Genomic DNA, 26,064 nt, shown 5'->3' with positions numbered 1-26,064 from the left:
ACAGGAAGGCTTAATGACATAACACAGTAACAAAGCAAGTCAACCAAGGAACAAGCAGAGGGTCTGAGGTAAGATCTGTCTGGAGACAGCTCAATAAAAGTGAAGTTCTCATGTGATTTGTTTTGTTGTGTGTCGTTCCTCTTGTTGATCCTGGGTTGGGAGCTACAGCAGCAATTGCTAGGGCTGATAGCGACTAGGTCCTGGTCTTAGTGGGACTCATGTTGCAGAGGCCATTTTTGGCCTCTTGAGCTAGTTGCTGCAGTAGCACTTTTACTGTTCTGTCATCCTCTTTTGGCCTTCTTATTGCCCATTTCTCTCCTCAGCCTCCCAATAGGAATTATCATTAGCCATTTCCTAAGTGAGATGTTGTGGACCCAGTCTTTCTGCAAACGGAGCAGAAACATCTGGAGCACAATCAGCCTCGTTAATGGATCCATAACAGCATATATAAATTTCTTGGCTTTCATACTGAGACAATTCAACACTCTAATAAACATGTTTCGAAAGTCTTCCTTTCAAAGTCTTTCAAAAGTCAATACAATTTGCCCTTTGTCATCCAGGAGCTCAGCCTGGGGTAAGCATTACAATAGCTTCCCTGCAAGGCTTCTCCTCTAAAAGAACAAAGCTTTGGCCCACTTCATCTTTCTCTATACATCTGTCTTAGAAATCCATTGTATCATAGATTTTTTTTTTTTGTCTCTATGGGTATTTTAAATTCTTATGCTTTGGATGGAAATCCATACATGTCTCTTAAAATCTGAATGCTGTTTTACTAATTTTCATTGTGTTGTGTTCCATCTGAGACTGTCATATTTTCAGAATTTTACTTTTTCATTTTCTAACATCTCCTTTTTCTGCCATAAACTTGTTAGGGAGATATCGAGCTCCAGAAACCTTAGATGAATTCACCTCCCTTATCTCTATTGCTGCATCATTAGTTAATGCCCAAGTGCAGCTACATCCGACTCCAAAACATCTCACAAAGCTCCTTCTTTCTCTTTACTTCCACTGGCCTTCACCTAGGAAAATGCTCCCCCCCACTTCAGCCATGCTCATTCTGATTCAACATAACCATTGTTGTCAGATTAATTTTCCTCAAGGCCAGATCTGACCATTTCACTTTCCTGCTGAAAATCTTTATTCTTTTTCTTTTTCAAAGTAAAGCTCTAACGTCCTAGCCATGTGGTGTTATGTGTCCTCCAATGTCTTGATACTTAGTTTTTCTGTTAATGAGCATTCATTAATGAGCGTATTACTTTGCATGCTGAACTCCACATTTATGGAATCTACAAGAGTGCCAAATCTTTTGTATCAAAAGGTTTATGACTAATATATGCATGTCTGACTCATCTTGTTCTTTTTATGCCACTTAAAATGATCTATTTCGTTGGTCAAACAATAGTGAATAATTCCTTTCAAAAGTAAATGTGTAGAAATACTGCAATATGTCAGTATAGTGAAAATCATATTGGAGCACAAACAACGATTATATTAAATTTTTATTTTATGATATTCATGTGTTTTGTATATTTGTGTTCATATTTGTGTGTATGAACATATGTATGTGGGTACATGCGAGCACACATGTAGCTCAGCAGCCAGCCTTGGGTGCCTTCAATCAGTCTTCATCCTATTTTTTGATACAAGTTTCTCCCTGACGCTCGAATTTACTAGTTGATTCAGTTAGACAGGCTGGCTGGCGAACATTTGGGATCCACTTGTTTCTGTCTTCCTGAATTCTGGAAAAAATAAGTATGTGGCACCCACCCTTTACACATAGAGGCTGAGGCTCTGACCTCAAGTCTGAGCCATCTCTCCAGCCTCATCTTATCTCTTGATTAGCTAGAATATTCTAAAACAAATAAGCATGCCTAATATTAACATCAACAATAGAGAGCTCCTAGCCTTCCTGCCACCTTTGCTGCCACTCTGGAAACCGTCTTCCGCCTTGTAATCAGTTTGAACGATGCTGGCTCAGCGGGGAGATACGAAGCCAATAGGATCAATATTCGGAGAGGAAGTTGTGGGATAAAACAAAGTGCATAGCTGTTACACCCAGTATTCTTTTCCATCTTGGGAGTTTTTAACCGGGGAGTCACCTTCCAGGAAATGCAGAAACAGTGACTGTGTCAGGGGAATCCAGTTGGCTGTTACTACAGTACTCCACTGAGTGCATGAGAATGTGGTCCCTTTCTTCATGGTAGAATCACTTCTAAATCTCAGTGAAATTGAAGTCACTGAGATTGCTTCTTGCCCCTTTCCCAAGAAATCTAATATTTTGGCTTATCAGACACAGAGCAACCTTCAGGCCTTTGTTAGCCAAAGTATGCGATGTTCTTGAACACCACAGACCTGTCAGATTGGAAAGTGTAGCCATGCTTCCTTCTTAAAATTACTGCATTCATATTTTTCATAATAGAATAAATAAAGAGATGTCTGGGTCATAGAGATACTGTTCCATTTAGAGCTGGATCAGAAAACACACTGGAATAAAGTTGCCCTGTGTTACTGTCTTTGATCCCCCAGGAAGAATGCGATTCTGAGGTGTTTCTTCTTTTATTACCTGGTGCCTTGCTGCTCCAGCCAGAGTGATTTAAGTGACAATAACTGTGCAGTGTGGCCTGGCCCTCTCATAAGACTGTAATTACACCCCACTTTGAAATCATTACCTGTCTGAGCTTGCCCCCACTAAATCTTCTGGCAGGTTGAGTTGTGCTTTTAATGTTGAGGTCATGCCAACACCAGGACCCAGCAGCACTTTCTACACCATAGACGCTGTATGTATTTCTATGCGATGACTAGGCAAAGTGTGATGTACCTCTCAGCTCCCTAAAATGCCACCATAACAATGTAATCTGTGTCTGCTTGTATTCTTTTTTTTTTTAATGTACATTTTCAGAATGTTTTTTTTTTTTTAATTTTACATGAATACTTGAGGAAACTGATCTCACCAATTTTATCATTATTTCCCAAATGGTTGTTTCTAAGCCTGCCTTTCTTTGCATTTTAATGGCTCTTCCCTTAAGGCTGATGAGTAGAGAGCCCAAGTGTTGGGGGAGTACTAAGATGGTGAACAATCCTCAGGGGTAAATATGTGATAATGGGCCAATAATTGCTGCTGACTGCAAAAATAGAGTTTGACCCTTTCATGAGATAAAAGATAGTGCCATTTAATTGCCCTAAATGTGCTCTGTTCCTTTGGGAACCAGATTCAGAAGATACTGGGGCCTTACACCTGGGACTCAGAATCAACTGCTTGCAGATTGTTATTTTTAGTCTTCATAATCGCCTGCCTTTATTTGCTATACCATGAAAACTCTGTTAAGATAATAAAACAACACCATTAATATTATCCTAGTGTGCAGGACAGTCTAGTTGGTACACTTCAGGGTTTATTGTAAAGGAAAACAATATCATCTGGTATGTATAGGGAAATAATCTGTAAGCTGGAATGTGACACTGAAGTAATTATTTTAATGGACTTTCTATTATCTTACAGTTCTTTAACACAACAATGGAATAATCCATTAGCAGCAAGTCCGCCAACTGATGTTCTTATGCAAAGAGATAACAAGAGATATTGTTACAGATGTTGACATTAACTGACTGGAGCTTATAATGACATTCATTTTTAAAAGACATGAAATGTAATTCTTATTTGAATCGTATTGCTGTCTTTTTCTGTCTTAATATTTTTCCCACCTCTTACATTAAGAAAATCTTCGTCTTCATTTAAACTGTGGTTTGTGAAGCAATGCAGACACAAAGGTAAATAGCATGGAGAAAATTATTGTGACTGCTCTCAAAGCTTATCAATAGCTACAAAGCGAACAAGTATCTCATTGGTAGCAGTTATTTTATCATCAAACAAGAGAGTGAGCACAATACTAGAACTTTATTCCATTCTACTCTTTGTCAGTGGGCATCTGGAACATACTGCAGTGTTTTTCTCCTATTTCCAGTTTTCCTATCAACAACAACAACAAAGGTCTTTAATTATTTTCAGTGCAACATTTTTTTCAGCAGCTGGGCGACAGCTGCAGCTCTCTGCCTGTGTCCACATGTGCCGTGCCGGAGGGAGCTGCCACACCTGAATCTCTTTTTTTTTAATTAAATTTTTATTTTTCTATATTAGTCACAGGTTATTTACTTTGTAGCCCACCTGTAGCCGCCTCTGTCATTCACTCCTAATTCCACCCTCCCTCCCTCATCTCTTCCCTGCCCCTCTCCAAGTCCACTGATGGGGAGGTCCTCCTCCCCTTCCATCTGACCCTAGCCTAGCAGGTCTCACTAAGATTGGCTGCCACGTCCTCCTCTGTGGCCTGGCAGGGCTGCTCCTCCCTCGTGGCACACCTAGATCTTATGAACTTACATTTTTAAGCTTTGAGACTTTCTTGCATGTGCATTATTTCCCCCTCTTCCTACACAACTCATTTCATGTCCTCTCACTCACTCTCAAATCCAACCCATCCCCTTTCTTCTATAATTACTATTGTTATACACACATGTGCACACACGCATACATACAGAACATGAGTCCATTTAGTGTTCTTGCATGGACAGGTACTAAGAGTTGAACGCAGAGGGCGTGTCCCTGGTGAGCAATCTCCATCTCTCAGTAGCGATTGCTTGTCTTTTGGTCTCCATCGAGGCATGGGGCCTTATGAAAATTTTCCTGTTCTCTTTGGCACGCCATCATTGTTCAGCTCTTAATTAGACAGCTGAAATTTCCTGGATTTACTGTCATGTCTAGAAGACACTATCTACCAAAAGATTTTCTGCTCCCTTGGCTTTTACAATTTTTCTTCCCTCACTTTAAAGTTCTCTGATCTTTAAAGGTATGTTTTTTTTTTTTTTTCATAGACATGATAAATGAGCCCAGGTACTCCATAATCACTTATGCTCTGCATTTTGACAGATTGAAGATCTTTCTACTGGCATGATTCACAAAGAAGTCTCTTCGATGTGAGATAAAAGCACACTTATCTCTGGGTGTAAGGACAAGTATCTAGAAAACAATTAGAAATATATTGGCTTAGGAAAATGAGAGTAGTGAGTTTTTCTCCAGCACTTAATAATCACTGTAGTCAGTGATAGTTGGCTAGATTCACAGTACCAAGAACTGATTTCCTCCTGTCTACCGGGCCTTAATCAACTAGACACCTGTTTCTTACCCCTCAGATAAAAGTACTACTATTGTACCAATAGGTGTATCTTGCCACGTTGGCCATTCTCGTGGTTCATAAGCTTATTGGAGAAATTACACACTCTGGACATAGTACTTTTAAGAATAGAACTAGAGGTTGGAGCCGCTGCGTTACCATGACCCGCGGTAACCAGCGAGAGCTCGCCCGCCAGAAGAACACGAAGAAGCAGACTCCGTTAAGGGGAAGCGCGAGACGATGGGCTTTCTGCTGCCGCCCGCAAGCAGAGAGACTCGGAGATCATGCAGCAGAAAAAGGCAAACGAGAAGAAGGAGGAACAACAGTAGCTTTGTGGCTTCGTGTCCAACCCCCTTGCCCTAGGCCTGTGTGCCTGGAGTCAGTTCCACCATGCTTGAATTTCTTACTATAGTGCTCACAGGTCCCAGCACCGATGGCATTCCCTTTGCCCTGAGTCGGCAGCGGGTTCCTTTTGTGCTTCCTTCCCCTCAGGTAGCCTCTTTCCCCTTGGGCCACTCCCGAGGGTGAGGGGGTTACCCCTTCCCAGTGTTTTTTATTCCTGCGGGGCACACCCCAAAGTATTAAAAAATAGCTTTGTTAAAAAAAAAAAATAGAGCTAGAATTAATCTAGAAGTTTCCTAACTGGGGACTGTCTCTCAGAATAATCAAAATGTGCCACCAGAGAAAAGCATGTCTGGGGCTGAAATGTGAATTCTGGGGATTGAGCACTCAGATCTTTAGCCTTGCAAGGCAAACGCTTTATTAACTTAGTCTCCATAACCTACTAGTAAAACAATATTTTTATATCATTATACAAGATTATTTTGTCCTTAATGCTAAAGATAATTTTCTGTTTAAGGAAAATCCTGGAAATGTCGGGAATGTCAATTCTACCCTTTCTGGACATTTGCTCATTTGGTCATTTTTCATCTGAATCTCACTACTTCCAAAGGAATCTCACTCTTTCCTCTTAACTGAGATTTTTATAAGTTTTCAAACTTCTGCAAATATAAATAAACCTGACACCCCCGTAGTGCTCAAGTTCAAGTCTTTATACAATGGAAAATATAATAACTTAATATGTTCATGGGAACATAAGCAATCTTAATCTGTGATTTCTGTGAAAAGTATTGATTTCATCAAGCATGGAACATTTACAGCAGAAAATATATTTTTCCTACAGAGGAGCCAGAATTAGGTGCTCTCGCCTTTGAATGTAAGGAGATGGAAGATGGCATTCCTTTATTCCTACTGCTTAACGAGGAAGTGTGTAGACCTGGACACCTTTTCAAAGGCATGAGCGAGGGTCACAGCTGGGCACAGTCTTGAAGTTTTCAGGTACTCATACGACACCTGCATAAGTTTCCTTTACTGCTGTACTGATTTGTTTACTGATGTTGTTTCGTTTGTTTGTAGCTTTTCTTCTATTGTTAGATCTCATGAAGTAGCACATAACACTCACACCTCAGCTTTTAATAGATAGTAAACCTTTATCACCTTCATGTCTGTTCACAAAATAAATCCGGCAACTAACACTAAATACCTGCTTTTAGATGTGTGGAGAGTTTTTTTTTTTTTTTTTTCTCACTATTTCTTTGAAGCTTCACTTTTCAGTATCTTATGAGACATTCCTACAGATTGGTTCCAAATAAAATTATTGAGAAAATTAAGTATACATTTGCAATGATGGAGATTTTACACTGAAATCTCCCTTTTGTCTCCTTCCAGAAAATTGGCTTAAAATCTCTACATCCTAAGAGAGATGATTTCTCATTATGATGCCTAGAGAGAACAGTGGATTTCAGCTGGGTTTTCACAGTGGAGAGAAGATCAATTAACTTGTAATCACTGAAATAGTATAAGGTTTGGAAAGCTAGTCGGCTCTACTTCCTGTGTTAAAAAAAATAATGTCTGTTCTTGAAATATACTCCAAAGTATATTTTTTGATTTTGATTTGATTTCCAGAGACAGCTGACAATCACTCAGATTGTCACTGAAATGAATTTGAAACATCCTTGCAGGAAGATGAATGGACACTGTTAAGGTTTAGGAAATGAGAAAATGAGATACTTTGTCTAACATATCCCAATCCAGTAGAATTTCAGTTATTTTAGCATATTTTACAGGTATTCTGCAAATAATTTTTATTAATCAATGTTTTCATGCTTTTCTAAATGCCTTTTTACTTCTTTCCCATTTATATTCACATAGAGACGGTGGAGGAGTAAATCTGGAGCATTCTAGAGACATAAAAATACAAAAGTTATGTTTTCTCTAAAATTCTGGTATGCCATTATTGAAGACATCTGGTGGCAGGGGCCATGGGTCCTGAAGAGGACACTCTCTGACTGGACAGAACTCCTGGTGGGGGAAGGAGGGCACTCACCTACCCACAGGAACTTCCATCCAGGGACCTGCGGGGACGAAGACAGAACAGATGGAGCAGAGATTGAGGAGATGTACAACCAATGCCTAGCTCAACCCAGGACTCACCCAATGAAAGAAGGCCAACCCCTGACACTATTGAAGATACTCTGTTATGGTCGCAGGCAGGAGCCTATTAGAGTAGTCCTCTGTAGGGCTCTACCCAGAAACAGTTCAAAACAGACACAGACTCACAGCAACATTGGGCAAAGCATAGGGAGTCTAGTGGGAGAGTGGGGGGAGGATTAAAGGTCCTAGATATTTCAGGGACTCCACAAGAACAACAACATAGCCAACTAACCACGTGCCCAGAGGTGCCTGAAGCAACAACTAAGGACCATGCATGGGCTAGACTTAGGTTCTCTACTTATATGTAGCCAATGGGGAGCTCAGGCTTCATGTGGGTTCACTGATCAGGGGAGTAGGAGTTGTCTCTCACATGGACTCTGCTGCCTACTTTTTGATCGCTTGCTTCCTGACCCAGTCGGACTGCTTTACCAGGCCACAGGGGAGGAGGTCAAACTCAGTCCTCATGTAACTTGATGAGCTGGGATGGCTGGGTAGGAGGGAGTGGGTTCTGTTTTCTGAGAGGTGGAGGGGGTAGGGTGGGACTGGGAGGAGAGATAGGAGAAGGCTGCGACCTGGACTTAAAGTGAACAGATGAATAGATTGCTTAAAAAAAATTAAGAATTATACTTTTTAAACATTTGTGAACAGTGGGCACAAGTGTGCTACTCTCTCTCTCTCTCTCTCTCTCTCTCTCTGTGTGTGTGTGTGTGTGTGTGTGTGTGTGTGTGTGTGTATTAGAGTTGATTTTCTTCTTTCAACATATGGATGTGGGATGTGGGATCTAAACCCGGTCTATAGTCTTTGGCAGCAAGGTTCCTCCTCAAAGCTAAGCCATCCTGCTGGGCCTACTCCAAGTTTTAAAAGGTGCAAATTGCCTCCTTTCTGGAGAGTTTGATTTTCTTTTTTCTTTTATTTCTTTTTTCATTTATCTTTTTTAAATTTGAAAGCTTCGCAGTCTCCTTCCTTGCCCCTCCTTCAGTGTCATTTTACACCGTTTTTAGCACTGTGGTTATGTATAAGCACTTTCCTAATTAAAATAATAATTCTTCTCTCTGGATGTATCATTCCAAATTCAGAACATCATGCTAGAATCAGACTTTATGTTCTTTCAAAAAATGCTACTGCTTTACTATTTTTATTTTTTAAACATTTTCCTTCAGAATCCATGACTGGTTTTAATATAAATAATACACGACATGAAGTATTATTTAAAGGAAATGCTACCATTTTTTTTAAAGTGCACATGAAAGTTATTTTTTTATAATTAACTATAGGGTATTGTACATTATTAACTTTTAAATATCTTCCATCACAAAGGATTTTTTAAAAAGAATATTCTAGAAATTTGTAAGCTTCTTTCAGAATGAGGCCCACATCACTTTACTGTTTTGGTATCATGGGTAACCCATTGAACTATGCCAAATTTGGGGTAGGCATTGCTGTTCATATTTTAAGGACAGACTTATTACACAGGGATAGTCCTGAAAATGTTTCCGTATTTTGTATGAAAGAGCTATTTGTAACAGCACAGAGGATAGCATAAATGTCATCCCACCTGAAGAGAACATGTTCTTTTTTTCTTTTCTTGAGAACATTAGAGTTGTTTATAAATTAAACATGAACCTTATGGATTATAAAGCGAATACAATGAAGGGCAATTTGGACAGAAATATTTTTTAAGATATCAGTGTTTTATCTCATTTAGCCCATACTATTAATCCAGTTATTTTGTGAAAGAGAAAAGTATTATACAAAAAGCTTTTGTTTTTTTTTTCAAAATGACAATGACTTGATGGAGAAAACTGAGGACAATAAAGAATTAGCAATGCCACTATATGACTTCTAAGTTCTTGAGAAATCTTTGTGGTGAGTAAACTATGACGAGGCAGAATGGTGAGCCATTTGAGACAGAGCTGCACTAAGAACTATGGGGTGGCTAGAGTTTTTTTTTTTTTTTTTTTGCCCTTTAACGGTTTATTTCTAGGTACTTCTTTTTTTTTTTAATTTTATTTTTCTTTTTAGTTACATTTTGTTAACTCTGTGTCCCAGCTGTATCCCGCTCCCTCATTCCCTCCCCAACCCCACACTACCTCCCTGGTCTCCTCCCTGCCCCTTTCCAAGTCCACTGATAGGGGAGGACCTCCTCCCCTTTCATTTGACCCTGTTTTATCAGGTATCTTCAGGGCTGGCTGCTAAGTCCTCCTCTGTGGCCTAACAGACTGCTCCTCCCCTGGGGGGTGGGGGGGTCAAACAGTCTGCCCTTGAGATCCTGTTAGAAATAGTCCGTGTTCCCCTTACTTTGGAAAACTACTTGGTTACTGAGCTACCACGGGCCACTTCCGAGCAGAAGTTCTAGGTTATATCCATAGATGGTCCTTGGTTGAGTGTCAGTCTCAGAAAAGACCCTGTGCCCGGATATATTTGGTCCTTATAGAGCTCCTATCCTTTCCATATCATACTAACTTCCCTTCTTTCATATGATTCCCTGCACTCTGCCGAGGGTTTGGTTATGAGTCTTAGTGTCTGCTTTGAAACACTGCTAGGTAGAGTCTTTCAAATGCCTTTTGTGGTAGACTCCGGTCATAAGTTCAATGCACATCCCATTTGTCTTTCTAAATGAGGATTAATCATCTTCACCCATGTCCACTTACTTGATTATCTTCTTTAGGTGTGTAGATTTCATTATGTTTATCATATTTGTAGGTCTATATAAGTGAGTATATACCAAGTTTGTCTTTCTCCTTCTGGGATACTTCACTCAGAATGATCTCTTCTAGATCCCACCACTTGCCTGCAAATTTCATGATTTCCTCCTTTTTGATTGCTGAGTAGTATTCCATTGTGTAAAAATACCACAATTTCTGTATCCATTCCTCCGTTGATGGACATCTGGGTTGTTTCCAAGTTCTGGCTATTACAAATAAAGCTGCTACGAACATGGTTGAACAAATGTCCTTGTTGTGTACTTGAGCAAATTTTGGGTATATACCTAGGAGTGGTATAGCTGGGTCTTGAGGTAGCACTACTCCTAGTTGTCTGAGAAAGCGCCAAAGATAATTTGACCAAACATAATCAATCACCCAGATTCTTTCTTGAAGGTTCAACTATTTCAAACTTTTATGAAAGAGTTGATATTTGAGAGACTTTTGTTCAGAAAATATATATGTGATAAAGGTAAAGAAAGAATTTGTTTCTGTTTCTGAAACAAAACATTTATTAAAAAAACACAACAGAGCCAAAAACAAACAAACAAACAAACAAAAAAAACGAAAAACAAAAACAAAATAATGAGCCCTGGGGGTCCTGCAGAGACAGATACCCCAAATAAAGGACCATGCATGGAAACAACCTAAAACCCTGGCTCAGATGTAGTTCATAGAATCAGTCTCCAAGTGGGTTGCCTAGGAAAAGGAGCAGGGGCTGTCTCTGGCATAACTCAGTGGCCTGCTCTATGATCACCTTCCCTTGATGGGGGAGCAGCCTTACCAGTCCACAGAGGAAGACAATGCAGCCAGTCCTGATGAGACCTCATGGACTAGAGTCAAATAGAAAGGGAAGAGGTCCTCCCCTATCAGTGGAATAGGGAAGGGGCATGGGAGGAGATGAGGGAGGCAGGGTGGGATTGGGAAGAGGCAAGGGAGGGGGGCCACAGCCAGGATACAAATTAAATAAATTGTAACAAATGATAATAACTAAAGAAAAAAAACACACATGAAAATATTTTTGAGGTTCCGAATTGGTTTGAAATAATAAAAAAAAACCTTACTTTATCATGCATTAATTTTTTATGCTCCATTATTACACAAAGCTGCATTAGTCCTTGTGTCTCAGAATATATGCATTTACATATAATTTTTATTTGCTAGTTTATTATTGGCATTTTTTTTAGTTAGAAATGCTTGGGTTTTTTTGTACAGCTGAAAGTATGTCAACCTATAAAACTCCTATTTCTAATGGAAGATTTCCTGGATTTGTAGTAAAACAGTTAAATTATCCATGAGAGCTAGAGGCATCTCTTTCATTACTGTTGGTATTTCTCCATAGTTGATTTATTTTGTTTTTTATTATTGATAATCAGACAGCCAATCAGGGTATCCATTTCTTCTCGTAGAATTTGGTTAAGAAATGAGTTTTGAAGCACAATTTAAAAGGAGCTACCTTCTAAATATACTTTGCTGAACTCAGGATACCTTACTGATTGTAGAGCCTGTGGGATCTTGTTTTTCCTTTGCCGCTTCTAAAGTTTTGTTAGCTGCTTTCATTATCGCACACATTTCAGTCGTGGGGCCGGCGGGGGTAAGATACATGTGTGCGGTAATACTGGCACTGATTTACAATAAATTGACATTCTGTAACACATTATTTTATTGTTATTGACATAAGAATATTGTGGGTCTAAGCTGGGCATGGTGGCTCAAATCTGTAATCCCAACACATGAGACTCTGATGTAAGAAAATTGCTGTTAAGTGTGAGACCAGTCTTGGCTGCAAAGTGAGACCTAGACCCCATCTCTAGTTCTATATATAGGTGAATGGATTCATCATGTTGAGGAATACAGCCTCAGAAAATTTACATCTCAATTTCAACAGCATGGAAACTTACAAATGTTATATAAATAATTAAGTGTTGGCTCTAAAACAGTATATTTAAAAGTACACTCAGTAAAGTGAACACGGTTTTATTTGCTCCCAGACGAAAGCACTGCAAAGTATTTGTTTGTCATTCAGGTTTCTCCATTTTTCCTTAACCATCCTATCTTCCATCCATAATCTTATAAGTACTTGTTTTTATTCTTTATCTGGGCCTTTTCAAGAAATTATTGGAGTCCTTTCTTTCTGCCCCTTGTGGTTTCTTCTCCAGGCTAACCAATTGTGGTATCCTCCTTCCTCTCTCCCTTCTGTTTCCTGTGATTCTTCTCAAAAGCCCTGGATAGGTGTGGCTATTCTGCCCTGCCAGTATAGGCTGTTTAATCAACCAGTCAGTTTAATCAACCTGCCTCAGGCAGGTTTACACAAAGATGGGTGTATCCAGTGGGCAGTAACCAATCTTCATGGCCAGTGATTACCATTAGACCAACCTCCAGCAGACTCTCTACCCTATCACAGAGACATTTGCAAATCTGTCTTTATTGCTGTTCTAATCACAGAAGCAATGAAATGGATTTAGCCTAGGTGTTCATCAGTACATGAGCACATCACGAAAATGTGGTTCACATAAATGAAAGACTTTTATACATCCATAAAGAAAACTAAAAATTTTCGAGGAAATTGATGGGAATGAAATAAATTGAGATAAGCCACTATAAAAAGAAAAGACAAACATTACTTGTTTCTTCTCATAGTCAGATGGCACCACCTAATTGTTATACATGCTTATTTTTGCGAGTATAGTTTGCTATAGGCACTGAAATGGTGTAAAGGAGCCCACAGGAAGGGATAATCAAGATTTTAAGCAAGGAGGGTGGGGAGAAGCAGTGAGATGGGGAGGACAAAGCATTATGAAAATGCCAAGGGTAAACCTGTTACTTTGTATACTAATCAAAACCAGTAAACAAAATTAAGGTATTTAACTTAGACCATTGAAATCCATTCACTCCTTATGTTATAATCACCTCTCTAGCTTAACTTCTTAAAATTGATTCCTTACCAACCCCTCAGAACAGTAGCCAAGATGCTTACAGCGCATGCCCACATTTCAAACATCTCTACGAGGCCGAGGAAATTGAAAGTGTTTTTGAAGCTTCGTGAAAAAGAAAAGAGAATAGAAATATGCAAGTGTGCACTTCAATTTGTGCTGAGATAGTTCTCTGAGCAATACCAGTTCTGTTTGGAAATTTTCAAATATCAAATCCTTGTGTGCAATTGAAAGACCACATGGCCTGGATGGCCAGCCCAAAGCTTTCTGTAGAAACTCTGGCTTGTTTTAGGTCTTTCAGTCATTCACTAAATAGCCCACACAGTAAGTAGCTTGCTTCATATTGAAATGTGTGTATCGGACGGACTCATCGGACAATGTCTTGTCTAACATGTTGCCTCTAAGTACTGGTACTCTCATTTTTGGAGTATTCTCCCTAGTCAAGAAGCCATAAAGTGTACTCTTAAAACCCTGGAGATACTGTCACTAACAGCCACTTGAAACCTAACCCTTAATTTGCAAAGGTGTTTTGCATTATAAACTTTTTAATTCTAATAACAAACAATAAAATATGAAATTTGATATTGTATTCATCATTTTCGTCGAGCTTCAGAACTTGGTTCTATGGAGGTTTTATGCACTTTTTGTTAAGATTTAGCCTTAGGGGGGAGCCCAAGATGGCAACAACCAGTGAGCACCGTATCTGAGGGGCACAGGATCCAAAACTCTGAGGGGCTGATGAGGGGTTGGAGGGCAGCTGAAGCCAGAATAGTGACATTGAGGCTTCCTGGGTGACAGGGGACAACCTGTGAGCCAGGACAGTTTGGATCCAGGTCACCTATGGCCATCTCCAGGGCCTGAGAGTGGTGAATATTGCCCCAAGCACGGCCCTCCATGCTCAGCGGAGGCAGCAGTGGCTGCCCCAAGCACCATCCTCCCTGTTCAGTGACTGAGATGGCAGAGGCAGTGGCTGGATGGGCCTCCCAGGTCTGTGGCTGAGGCAGGGAACAGCTGCCCCATGCAGGAGCCTCCTTGCTACGTGACTGAGAAGGCAGAGGCGGCTGCTCCAAGTACAGTCTCCCTGCCTGGCGGACAAACACCGACACCACTGAGCTGACAGATCTTCTACACTTTCATTTGCCTCAGCAGGCACAAATCTGAGAGTAGAGAACAGGAGGAATTAGGCCTGTGAGTGAGTGAGTGCCTTCAAGTAAGTGCATGCAGAGCCCCAAATCCAGGGTTCCTCTACTCTAGCAGCCAGACATCAGATCCCTCTCACCCACACCCCTACTGTGGGCAACATAGGGTTCCTTGGGACAGTGTTCTCAACACTGAAGCCCCTCTTCTGTGGGTCTTCCAGTGGAGGCTAGGCAAACAATTCCTGGAGCCAAGATGGTACGACCTAGACAGATCTGAATGCCTGGACGACAGTATGACAGGACTGTGGGACAGTGAGGCATCCAGGGCATGCACACTGAGGCATTCAGGGCGCCTGCTCATGTGCACTGTGCCCAGGAACAGTGCCAGTACCCACACCTGCGCTTATGCTCCACCCTTCCAGGCATCTACACACTCTAGTACTCTGTCCTTCAAAACACACTTTCACGCCCACTCCCGCACTTGCACACATGCGCCTGTGACCTTCCTCCCTTAGCTGCAACTGAAACACCAACATCCACTCTCAAACCAGTGGTCCTCGCTCATCTTCCTGAAGAATACTCCAGACACCAGAGACAGATGGACTCAGTCTGAAGTACAGACTCCCAGAACAAACAGTGAAGGTTACGGATAAGCAGATGGCTGAGGTCATAGTAAGAACATATCCAACAAAAATCAGGACATCATGGCTTCACCAGCAACCTCCAAAATCAATGGATATTTTAGTTCATCTGAAACACAGGAAAATAATCTCAAATCTATGCTTATCCAGTTATGAGAGGCACATAAAGAAGACACAAACAAAGCTCCCAAAGAAATACAGGCAAATACAGCCAAACAAATAAAGGCACATGTAGAGGTACAAGTAGAGGTATATAGAGAGGAAACAAACAAACAAACAAAAAATAAGCCATCATGAAAAGACAGGAATCCACATTCAAACAGGTGAAGGAAATGGTGTAAGACATGAAAACAGAGTTAGAATCAATAAAAAAACACAAACAGAAGACCTGAAGCTGGAGAACTTGGAGAAAAGATCAGGAACCACAAAGGTAAATATCACCAACAGGATACGAGAGATAGAAGGGAGAATCTCAGGTGCTGAAGATGCAATTGCAGAAACTGATACACCTCTCAAAGAAAAAGTAAAATTGGAAAAGTTCCAAACACAAAACATTTAAGAAATCAAAGACGCCATGAAAAGATGAAATCTAAGAGTAATAGGAATAGATGAAAAATAAGATTCCAGGCTCCAAGGTCTGGAAAATATTTTCAAGAGAATCATAGAAGAAAATTTTCCCAACTTAAGGAAAAAGATGTTCATAAACATACAAGAGGCCTACAGAACACCAAATAGACTAGACCAGAAAAGGAACTCCTCACGTTACATCATAGTCAGAACACTAAACATACAGAACAAAGAAAAAATATTAAAAGCAGCAAGGGAAAAAGGCCAAGTAACATATAAAGGCAGGCTTACCAGAATCAAGCAGACATCTCAACAGAAACCATGAAAGCCAGAAAACCTGATAGGCTAGAGTCAGATGGAAGGGGAAGAGGACCGCCCCTATCAGTGGACTGTGTGAGGGGTATGGGAAGAGAAGAGGGAAGAAGGGGAGGCTTGGGAGGAAAAGAGGGAGGGACTACAGCTGGGATACCAAATTAATAAATTGTAATTAATAAAAAATTAATTAATTAAAAATGTTTAGCTTAGGAGCTTACCATTTTATATTGCAGTGAATGAGGAATTCACTGTATCAATAGCTTTTCTGATTGTTAGGATTTTCATTAAAGGTTACTTATTTTTACATATTAAATTATAATCAGCAATACTGATGGCAATCAGTTCACTTTTTATCTATTAGTCCTCAATGAACAATAGCAATGGTTAATTTTGCTCTTTCTTTCCTTTGACTTTATGTATTTTAATTGCATAGGATAATCTATTGTTTATTTTGATACTATTTGGTCATTATTGTTGTCTTAGTCCTGACGTTTTTAATGAAATTTTTATATTTATATTAATTACAGGTTATTAACTTTGTATCACAGCTGTAGCTCCCTCCCTCTTCCCTTCATCTTCTCCTATGTCCCTCTCCAAGGACCTCAGATAGCAGAGGTCCTCCTCCCCTTCCATGTGACCCTAGCTTATCCGGTCTCATTAGAACTTGCTGCCCACCTCTGTGGCCTGGCAAGACTGCTCCCCCATGTGGGAGAGGTGGTCAAAGAGCTAGCCACTGAGTTCATGTCAGAGACAGTCCCTGTTCCCCTTACTAGGGTACCCACTTGGATACTGAGCTGCCATGGGCTACAACTGAGCAGCAGTTCTCCATGAATGGTCCTTGGTTGGAGTATCAGTCTCAGATAAGACCACTGTGCCCAGATATTTTGGTTCTGTTGCTCTCCTTGTGGAGCTCCTGTCCCCTCTAGGTCTTACTATCTCCCCCTTCTTTCCTAAGATTCCTGACTTTTAAGAGAAATGCTTTAAGGGATTTTCCTTCAAAGACAGCCTTTACTCTGGATTTGATGGGGATGTTAATCACCAGGGAACTTTGTTTTTCAGATATACTCATCAAAAATGTGTGTTGAGTGTTTCCAAAGTACTTCTATTATCTCTCATAAAGGTTTCAATAGTTTGATTTTCATACATTTCTTATTTTTCTACTTGTGAACACGTTTCCTTTGTCAGTTCTTACCATTTTGTTATCTCTTCCATCTTGGTTAAACCTCAACTTGTTTATTTATGTGTCAGGAAAGAATATTAAATTTAGATCTTGATTTTAAATTAAATTTAAATTTTAAATGCATATTTCTTTATTCCAACAGACTATAAATTTCTTGAATTTAGGCTTTTTGTTTTATTTTAAACACTCAATTAGTTGTTTTGTTTGTTAGATTTAAAGTAAATAGAAAATAATATTTTTGACAGTTTTACCAGGACAGATATACAGAGACAGGTTGAAGAGAGAACAAGCTAGCATAGGGGAAATCAGAACAAGCCAGAGAATGAGGAACCAGGAGATTAGAGTAGGTTGCTTAGGTTAGTTTGTGGCCAAACAAAGCAATTAAGAGGCCAAGAGAAAAGCCAGATTGAATAAGTTATCTGGGAGAGGAGTTTGAGCCAGAACAGCTGAGTTGAGCTGTCCAGCCCAGAACTCAGAAAGAACAAGTAAGGGTGAGCTTATTCAGCAGTAACTCTCTCAGAGGCTGAAAACATTCTAAGCTGAGGTTAGATTGTAAGGAGGCTAGGACCTCCAAGACGAAGCCTAGGCTAGCAGAAGGAGGCAGTACAACTCTGAGACAACATTTGAAACAGGTGAATAAAAGTTACTTTTACATATGGTGCTCATCTTGGTTGGTAAGAAAACCGAATGTGATTGAAGAAGAAGAAAGCCCACAAACTTTGCAGAAGCAGAGGACAGGAGACATCTGACAGAAAGCTGCCGAGCAAAAAATTCACCTGGGATCATCACCAGGGTTAGGATGGATGCCGAGGGAGACCTTGGAACAGTGGGATCCTCAAGCCCAAGCAAAGAACAACACAGGAGCTTCTGAGACAAGTGATTCAGAGTAAGCTACCTCAAAAGACAATTTTAATTATATAGACAGACTTTTCCCACATTAAAAATGGGACACTCCATTTCAGATACCTTGAGAAAAAAAAAAAGGTAGGAGTTGAGGGGATAGAAACGTTACTTGAAAAAGCCATTGCAGTGCACATTACAATTATGACCACCAGAGTGAACCCCTCTTTACTTTCATTTGCAATATTTATAGTTTTCTTTACAAAAAAGGTTGAAAAAATAGCTGTACAACAAGAAAACTAGCTATGATAAAACAAAGGTTTGAGAGACAGGAGACAGAGGAACTAAGAGAACAGAAATTGCTTAATTGGAAATCCATGGTATCTAATTAAATTGAGGATCAAGGTATATAGCTCATTGATAATGGATAAGAAGTCTGGCTTGCTGAAGTAGACCCCAGTTCACTGGCATGGAGCTGGGCATGGAATAAAGGTATCTAAATGTCAAGGTTTTTTTAGTTTTGTCTGTGTGTGTGTGTGTGTATTCATGAAGATCTAATCATACCGTGATAAACAGAAAGAGAGAATAAGATTGGATAAGACATTGGATTGTAAGCTGAGTGTGGTCTAGCACACCTTTCATCTCAGTATTCAGGGAGGCAGAAGCAGGCAGATCACTGAGTTGGAGGTCAGCAGCCTGGTCTACAAAGTAAGTCCAGGTCAGCCAAGGTTACACAGAGAAACCCTGTCTGGAAAAAAAAAGACATTGGATTGTAGAAAAATATTGAAGAGTATCAAATTGTATACTTTAAAGATGTTTTAGCATCAGGAAATGTGTTACATTGGGGAAGAGGTTTTGCCTATATTTCCAAAGGTGATAAAAGACTATGGGTTACATCAAAATTAATAAGTTCCGATCAGAATAAGAGAAGCTTCCAAATAAAAGGCTGGACTTAAGGAAGAGAAACAGAAAGCAGATCCTTATGCATGGAGACAGCTTAATAACCCAGCTGAAGAGGGATAGATAGTTCATCAAACTGGCAGAATGGAAAATCTTGATGTTGAAATGGACTGTTGCTGAAGGACTGATGATCAGGGCTGCAATTATGCTGTTATTGGAGGATCATCAAATCAGTGGCCGAGTGGTCTTCATAAAGACATTAGGACTGTTAAGTTTGGGGATTGATAATAGTTTCTATTGTAAAATTTAAACTGTGTACAATTTTTAGCTTAAACAGAAAGGGGGGAATTGTATAGGAATGTTAGTTCAGAACACGTCTATTTTGGCAAGAGATCACATCCATGGATCTTTGAGGTCTGGGTGATCTGGCTGCAATACAAGCTCACCTTTAACCCAGGAGACAGAGGAAAGCAGATCTGAGTTCAAGGCCAGCCTGGTGTAAAGCAAGTTTCAGGTAAAGAAAAGCTTAGATCCAGATGTGGTGGTACATGCCTTTAATCCCAACTATGAAGGTAAAGTTAGTTTTTAGAAGGAAGAGTTCTTGTTTGAAAATGATGTCTAATTGAGCGGCAGAAATAGTGATAAATCAGAGAAAGATTTGAGAGAATAGGGTATGCTCAACTCTCATGAGAAGAGAGAGGAAAGGGAAGCTACTTAATGGGCAATACAGATAGAGAGCAGGCAGTTTTTACTGGGACGGTAATAGATGAGTTGCAGAAAGAGAACTCAGGTGAAGACCGAAATAGCCAGAGAATGTGAATGAGCCAGAAGATTAGAATAGGTCAATGGAGTTAGTTCAAGGCCAAAACAGAGCAATTTAGAGGCTGAGAGAAAAGCCAGATTGAATAAGTTAGCTGGGAGAGGAGTTTGAGCCAAACAGCTGAGTTGAACGAGCCAGCTCAGAATTTGGAGAGAACTAGAAAGGGTGAGCTTATTAAACAGTAAGTTTCAGAGGCTGAAAACTTTCTAGGCCTAGGTTAGAGTGTATAGAGGCTAGAAGCTTTGGTGACTAGGCCTATGATAGCAGACAGAGGCAGTAAACCTCCAACACAACAATTGAACCAGGCAAATAAAAGTTACTTTTACAGTTAAAAAAAGAATATTTTCAATATTTTCACACCCTTATGCAGAACAATTGACAAATTGTGTATAATTAAGATACGCATTTGGATTGTCTGTGCATGTACACACCACGAAGTGTTACCAATATCAGGCTAATTAACATCTACACTTCATAGGTAGCATCGGGCGTAATAGTTTAAAGCCATTTAAGACCCCTCTTAGCATGCCTAAGCCCTATTGCTAACTGGTGTTACCTTATATTAGACACCCAATTTGTTAGATTAAACCCCTTAAATTAAAATATGAAGGATTTTGTATTCTTCTTGCAAGTATTTATTTCTGTCATTGATTTTTCCTAATATTTTTATCCCAGCTATTCTCAGGTTGCGTTTGTATTGTGTTTCTGTGATTTGAAATTAAGTACCCAGTTAAAGTATTTTAAGTACATTTTGGTAAGTGAACGGTTCTGAACATTTCTCTAAGCTCTAACTTCTAGTTCTATAATTTATAGTAAAAAATGTTTTTAATGTTATTACTTTCTATAAATTGATATAGTTGAGTCTGCTGCTCTTCGTGTTGAAGGCTAGTAATTCACAGGACCAGTGAACTAAAGATCTCACAGCAGCTGTGGTCACCTTTGCAAGATCCATCCATGGAGTGGAGAGGGGACGCCAAGGCCCCAGCCCCAACTGAGGACCTATTAATAGACCATGGTTTCTAAGACAGGGCAAGTCTGTTTTTCTTAAGGGTGTGGCCTCTGGTGGTCTCATAGCTCTCCAGTGGATGATGCCACATCTGTGAGTATATGAGCCACAAAAACTGGACTTGGTAGGTTATTCAAAAAAATGAAAAGAGGACAGGAAGTTGCATAGAGGTGAGGGCTGTGGTGGATCTAGGAGGAGTAAGAGAGTAAAGATGATAAAAATACACTGTGTGAGTTTCTTTTTAAAGAATTCACAAAATATTATACTAAAAATTCTAGATAAAACAGTAATATTTATGGTTTCCTGAGTGTTTTTCTTGGGGGGGGCATAAGATTTTTTGTGTTTCTCTGTTTGAAACAGGCTTTCTCTGTACAGTCCAGGTCACAAGCACGTGGGCCAGGGGTGCAGCACTCCTCTTGCGTTGGGATTATAACTGTGAGTCGACCTTCCCACTTTGTTTTCGAGGCAGTCTTGCTACATAGTAAGCCTTGCCTCAAAGTTGTGATTTTTTTTTTTTGTCTCAATATGCTACAAGCATACAGCACTTCGCTTATGGTGGTGTTTTTTACTCTTAACATATATAATTACTTTAAGGAACTTCAAAAACTGTCCCCAGATGAGAAATTGTTAGGAAGAGATATTAATCAATGCAGAGAGCTTAGTAATAAAAATATGTCAATAGATTTTGCCTGATTTATTTTATGTGGGCAGGCAAGTCGTGTTTTTCCATAGTCTTCATGTAACAGAAATGACACAAATATTTTTACCTCTTTGGTCTACGATCTCTATTTATCACCTAGGTTTTATCCTTCATGAGTAATAATGCCGTCTCTGTTAATAAATGACACTATTAGATTCCAGTGTGTGGTATTTGTCATTGTGGTTTTCATTTCTGTGTTTTGTTAATAACCCTGTCTTTACCCCAACTCAGTAAATGTTGCTATCTATCCCTGCTCTGTGCTCTTAAATTAAGAAAAGACAGGGTTATCCCCTGAATAACACAACCCTCAGTCATTGTCTGCAGTGTCATGTACAAAGTACTTGTTGGAATATAAGCACTGTGCAGAAGCATGTTTTTGGGAAGTGTTTTTGGCTCATGGTGGAGCACCATAAGCTTCTTCTTTGTCTGTACATTTGCATGTATGTGTGTGCACACATCTTTCTGTCTGTCTGTTTATTGAGGGGGTCTTTACTTATTCTCAGCTAATCCAAATCCTCAAATGCAGGGACCCAGCTACCCCATCCATATACCCAACATTGGGATAGTCTTTTTTAAAAAAAAATTTTTTTGGACTAGTATTATATATTTTAAGTGCACCATGGTTCTCTCATTTACTTCCATATTTCCCAGGTTCTGCTGCTGAGAGTTGGTGAGCTATTAATTATGGAGATATTTATCTTTGATCCTCTACCAACCCCTCAAATTTCCCCACCTCTCTTGAAGGACACAGAATTGGAAGCAAGGTTAGCTCTGCTCAAGATGGGAAGAAGCCAGCCCTACCTATGACATGCTTGATTACACTCTTCTGATTGGTATCATAAAAACTGCAGCGTTAAAAATTAACCTTGTTTCACAATAATGTTGATTATGGGGTTTTCTTTCCTATTCTGCAGTGTCTTCTTTGCTTTACTTTATTTCACAGAGGACAGTTTGAATGTTCTACTTGAGAATCCTTCAAGCCATTACAGTTCTGTGCTGGAGGTAATTCTAATAAACAGTCTACAAAAAACATTATGCAAGATTTTGTTCCTTAATGACTAAAAACTATTTAACTTCTAAAAAAATATTTACTAATGAGGACATATTTAATATATGATTTAAACAAAATTTTAAAAATAATTATTAAAATAAAGTAATGTAATGCAACTAAGTGTCAGAGGATATGGGAAGAGTTGGAGGGGAGAGGATTTGATCAAAAAGCATTATATGTATAAGATTCTCAAACAACAAAAATAAGTTATTGCACCAATTGCATGAGTAAATCTGGAATAATAAATGTCTTACTTTAAACATGTTACTAAAGTTATATAAATAGGGTCAGAATTTGAATTTGTGAGCCAAGTATGATAAAATTCAGTGTACCAGCAAATATAGAACCCTGTACAGATATAGCCCATGACAGCTCAGTGTCTACGTGGGTTCCCTAGTAATGGGCACAGGGACTGTCTCTGACATGAACTCAGTGACTGGCTCTTCTGATCACCCTCCCACTCCCCAAGAGGGGAGCAGCCTTACCAGGCCACAGAGGAAGACAATACAGCCAGTCCTGATGAGACCTGATAGGCTAAGGTCAGAGGGAAGAGGAGGAGGACCTCCCCTATCAGTGGACTTGGAAAGGGGCATGGGAGGAAATGAGGGAGGGTGGAATTGGGAGGGAATGAGAGAGGGGGCTACAGCTGGTATACAAAGGGAATAAACTATAATTAATAAAAAAACAATTAATTAAAAGTTGATGGCAGTCACACTGATAGCTGATGGGAATCTTCTCTAATAACTTACATCACATATAATTGAAAATTAAAATTAATAACTAATTTCGATAATATTTTAAATTTTCACATAATTGAGATTGTATTTTTCACTTATTTTTGTTTAATTTATTTTGGAAAGACTACTTCATATTTATAGCATATGGAGAAATCCTATGCCTCTTGAAGATTATGTCTGATTAACATCAGTATCTTTTGGTATTTTCTCAAATGTGTTACTTTAGGCATAAAAGGTAGTGAATGTACAATTAATATTTATGTGATTCATAGGTATTAATATCCATTTGTAAAAAGCTATACACAATTTTATAATACCGCACACAAAAAAAACACTAATTTAAGATCATTTATTTCCAGGAATGTCTAAAACTCCTTATTTTCTAGTTGTAAAAACTGTGTCATATTCTGTTAATTTCTCATAGAGCTGGAATAAAAACTGTATTTAAAAATGCTTGATGATATTGTAATAAAATCATCTTACTCTTTTAACTCCTGAAAACCCTCCAAAGATACAATTTGTTGTTCCTTTCAGTATGTTTATCTTTGAAACAACTTTGATCTACCTAGCAGAAGAAATAATCACTAGCTAAAATGAGGAACAGCTTTGAGTTGGGGGAAAGTATTTGTGGATTAGGATTATCTAACATCACATTTAATATTACTGACATCCTTATTCAAATATTTCTTTCTTTTTAATCTACCCCTTTGCTCCTGATTATACATTGATTTTTCTTTATAGGATTGCCTCTTTCTAAAAGTATGAATTCAAGAACTTATTATATTAACTTTATTCTCATAATAAAGTCTTTGATTTTTCTGGAAAAAAATCATTGCAGGTTGGTTTTTGAGTGATTGTTAATTGAAGATGAGGGCCAATTTGATTATGTTTTTAACATTTGAAAGCCTAATTGCATTAACTTCTGTATTCTATCACTCCCTTGAAAGGTGTGTTGGTGTTTCTATTATTTTCTCCTGTAAATGCAAGGATTTTTAGTGGAGTATTTTTGTTCATTTGTTTGTCTTCTTGGCCAGATTTTGAAATTGCTTCCTCATTTTTGCTGCAGCAAAGTAGTGTACAGTTAAACCAGTGAAGCTAAAAATCTATGGCATAGACTAGTTACTCCACCGCAGTTGTCATAGTTGAAATATGATCACTGATATTTAGATGCCAGGTTTTAGGGGTGGGATTAGATCCTGAAGAAGTAATGCTGATAAATGGCATTAGCGTTTCCTTAACAGGAATCCCAGAGCACTCTGCTCCTTTTCTGCAATAGGCAGCAGAAAGTGAGGCCTCACCAGACTTTCTGAGGGCACCTTGATCTCTCCATTCTTCCCGTTTTCACAGCTGTGAGAAATCAATGCCTGTTATTTAGAAGCCACTCATAATATTTTTATAACTTGGTAAATTAAGAGAAAAAAATTGATGCTGAGAAGTGAAGAACCACTGTGATAAACACGGCAAAATTTGAATACAGCTTTGGGAATACAGAGGGAGCCTCTGGAAGACAAATGTGGAAATGGTCTCCCCCATGTCAGCGCTGTGGATTCTTTGAATATGTGCTTCCTGCTTCCAGACCTGCCAGTAACTGGCACTTAAGCAACATGGTATACAGTGCTATAGAAAATATACCCTAAACTCGGCATCATCCAGAACTTTACAGTATATTTTTGGAAATGGATAATCAGTGTATCTGTGGCCCCTTAAACTGCTTAAAAGCCCCAAACAAATGTCTCCATGCTTCCCACTAACCATGGGTATGAAGATCCAATTCTGGTATGTTTTTTATCAGTGTATTAGAAATTTTGTTAGCACATATCACAAGGTAGACTAGTTTAGGATAATTTGAGATTGGGGTTTAATTCAGAAAAAAAAATGTGTGTTTGAAAATAACTTGCCTGTTTGTAGTTACCTCTTAGGGACTGTAAAAGCTAGGAAGATCCGTTTAAGCTTTCTTCCAAACTTTTGGGAAAAAAATAATAGGAAGTAGGAAATAGCAAGAGCTGGAGAGGACAGGAACTCCACAAGGAGAGCAACAGAACAAGAAAATTTGAATGCAGGGAACTTCCCAGAGACTCATACTCCAACCAAGGACTATTCGTGGAGATGACCTGGAACCCCTGCACAGGTGTAGCCCATGACAGTTCAGTGTCCAAGTGGGTTACATAGTAATGGGAAGAGGACTGCCTCTGACATAATCTGATTGGCCTGCTCTTTGATCACCTCCCCCTGAGGGGGGGAGCAGCCTTACCAGGTCACAGAAGATGACAATGCAGAACCCCAGTCAAGAGATAACCCCACGGAGCAGGAAACAATTGGGACCGACCTTAGGTCACACAGACATCCCCTGGAAAAGACTCGGGTTCCGCGGGTGCCCCAAGAGCTAGCCCGGACCCAGAGCCTGGACACAGGCGCCTGCACGGAGCCCTACCTGCGCGCCTGATTCGCCGCCTCAGGTAGAACTGTGGGCACCAGGGCACCAGGGCACCAGACTGCGAGTCTCTGGCAGGAGGAAACCCCCAGCAGAGGGGGTCAGCAGCTCTAACGCTTAAAAATATTCTTATGAAGGATAAACCTACTAAAATCTGTACACCTAAAGAAACTAATCAAGAAGGAGGACTCTTGCTAAAATGCTCATTTTCTATCCAGAAAGGCAAAGAGGCTGGACATCAGAAGAAGGAGAAAAGAGGGAACAAGTCAGGAGCCGGACACAGAGGACCTCTGAAAAGCTCTGCCCTGCAGACTATCAATGTAGATGCTGAGACTTATGGGCAGCCTTTGGGCAGAGTGCAGGGAATCTTATGAAAGAAGTGAGAAACAGTAAGATCTGGAGAGAACAGGAACTCCACAAGGAGAGCAACAGAACCAAAATATCTGA

General features: G+C 39.5%; 1 pseudogene; it reads left to right on the top strand.

Moving 5' to 3' along the window:
- The first annotated feature begins 5,322 nt into the window (after positions 1 to 5,322).
- Positions 5,323 to 5,491, top strand: LOC129685494 (small EDRK-rich factor 2-like; annotated as a pseudogene).
- Positions 5,492 to 26,064: the final 20,573 nt, after the last annotated feature.

This window comes from Psammomys obesus, unplaced genomic scaffold (genome assembly GCF_907164565.1).
Source record: "Psammomys obesus unplaced genomic scaffold, mPsaObe1.curated_primary_1811, whole genome shotgun sequence".
NCBI lineage: Eukaryota > Metazoa > Chordata > Mammalia > Rodentia > Muridae > Psammomys > Psammomys obesus.
The sequence above is the reverse complement of the archived record's forward strand: the minus strand, read 5'-3'. Positions and strand labels throughout refer to the sequence as shown.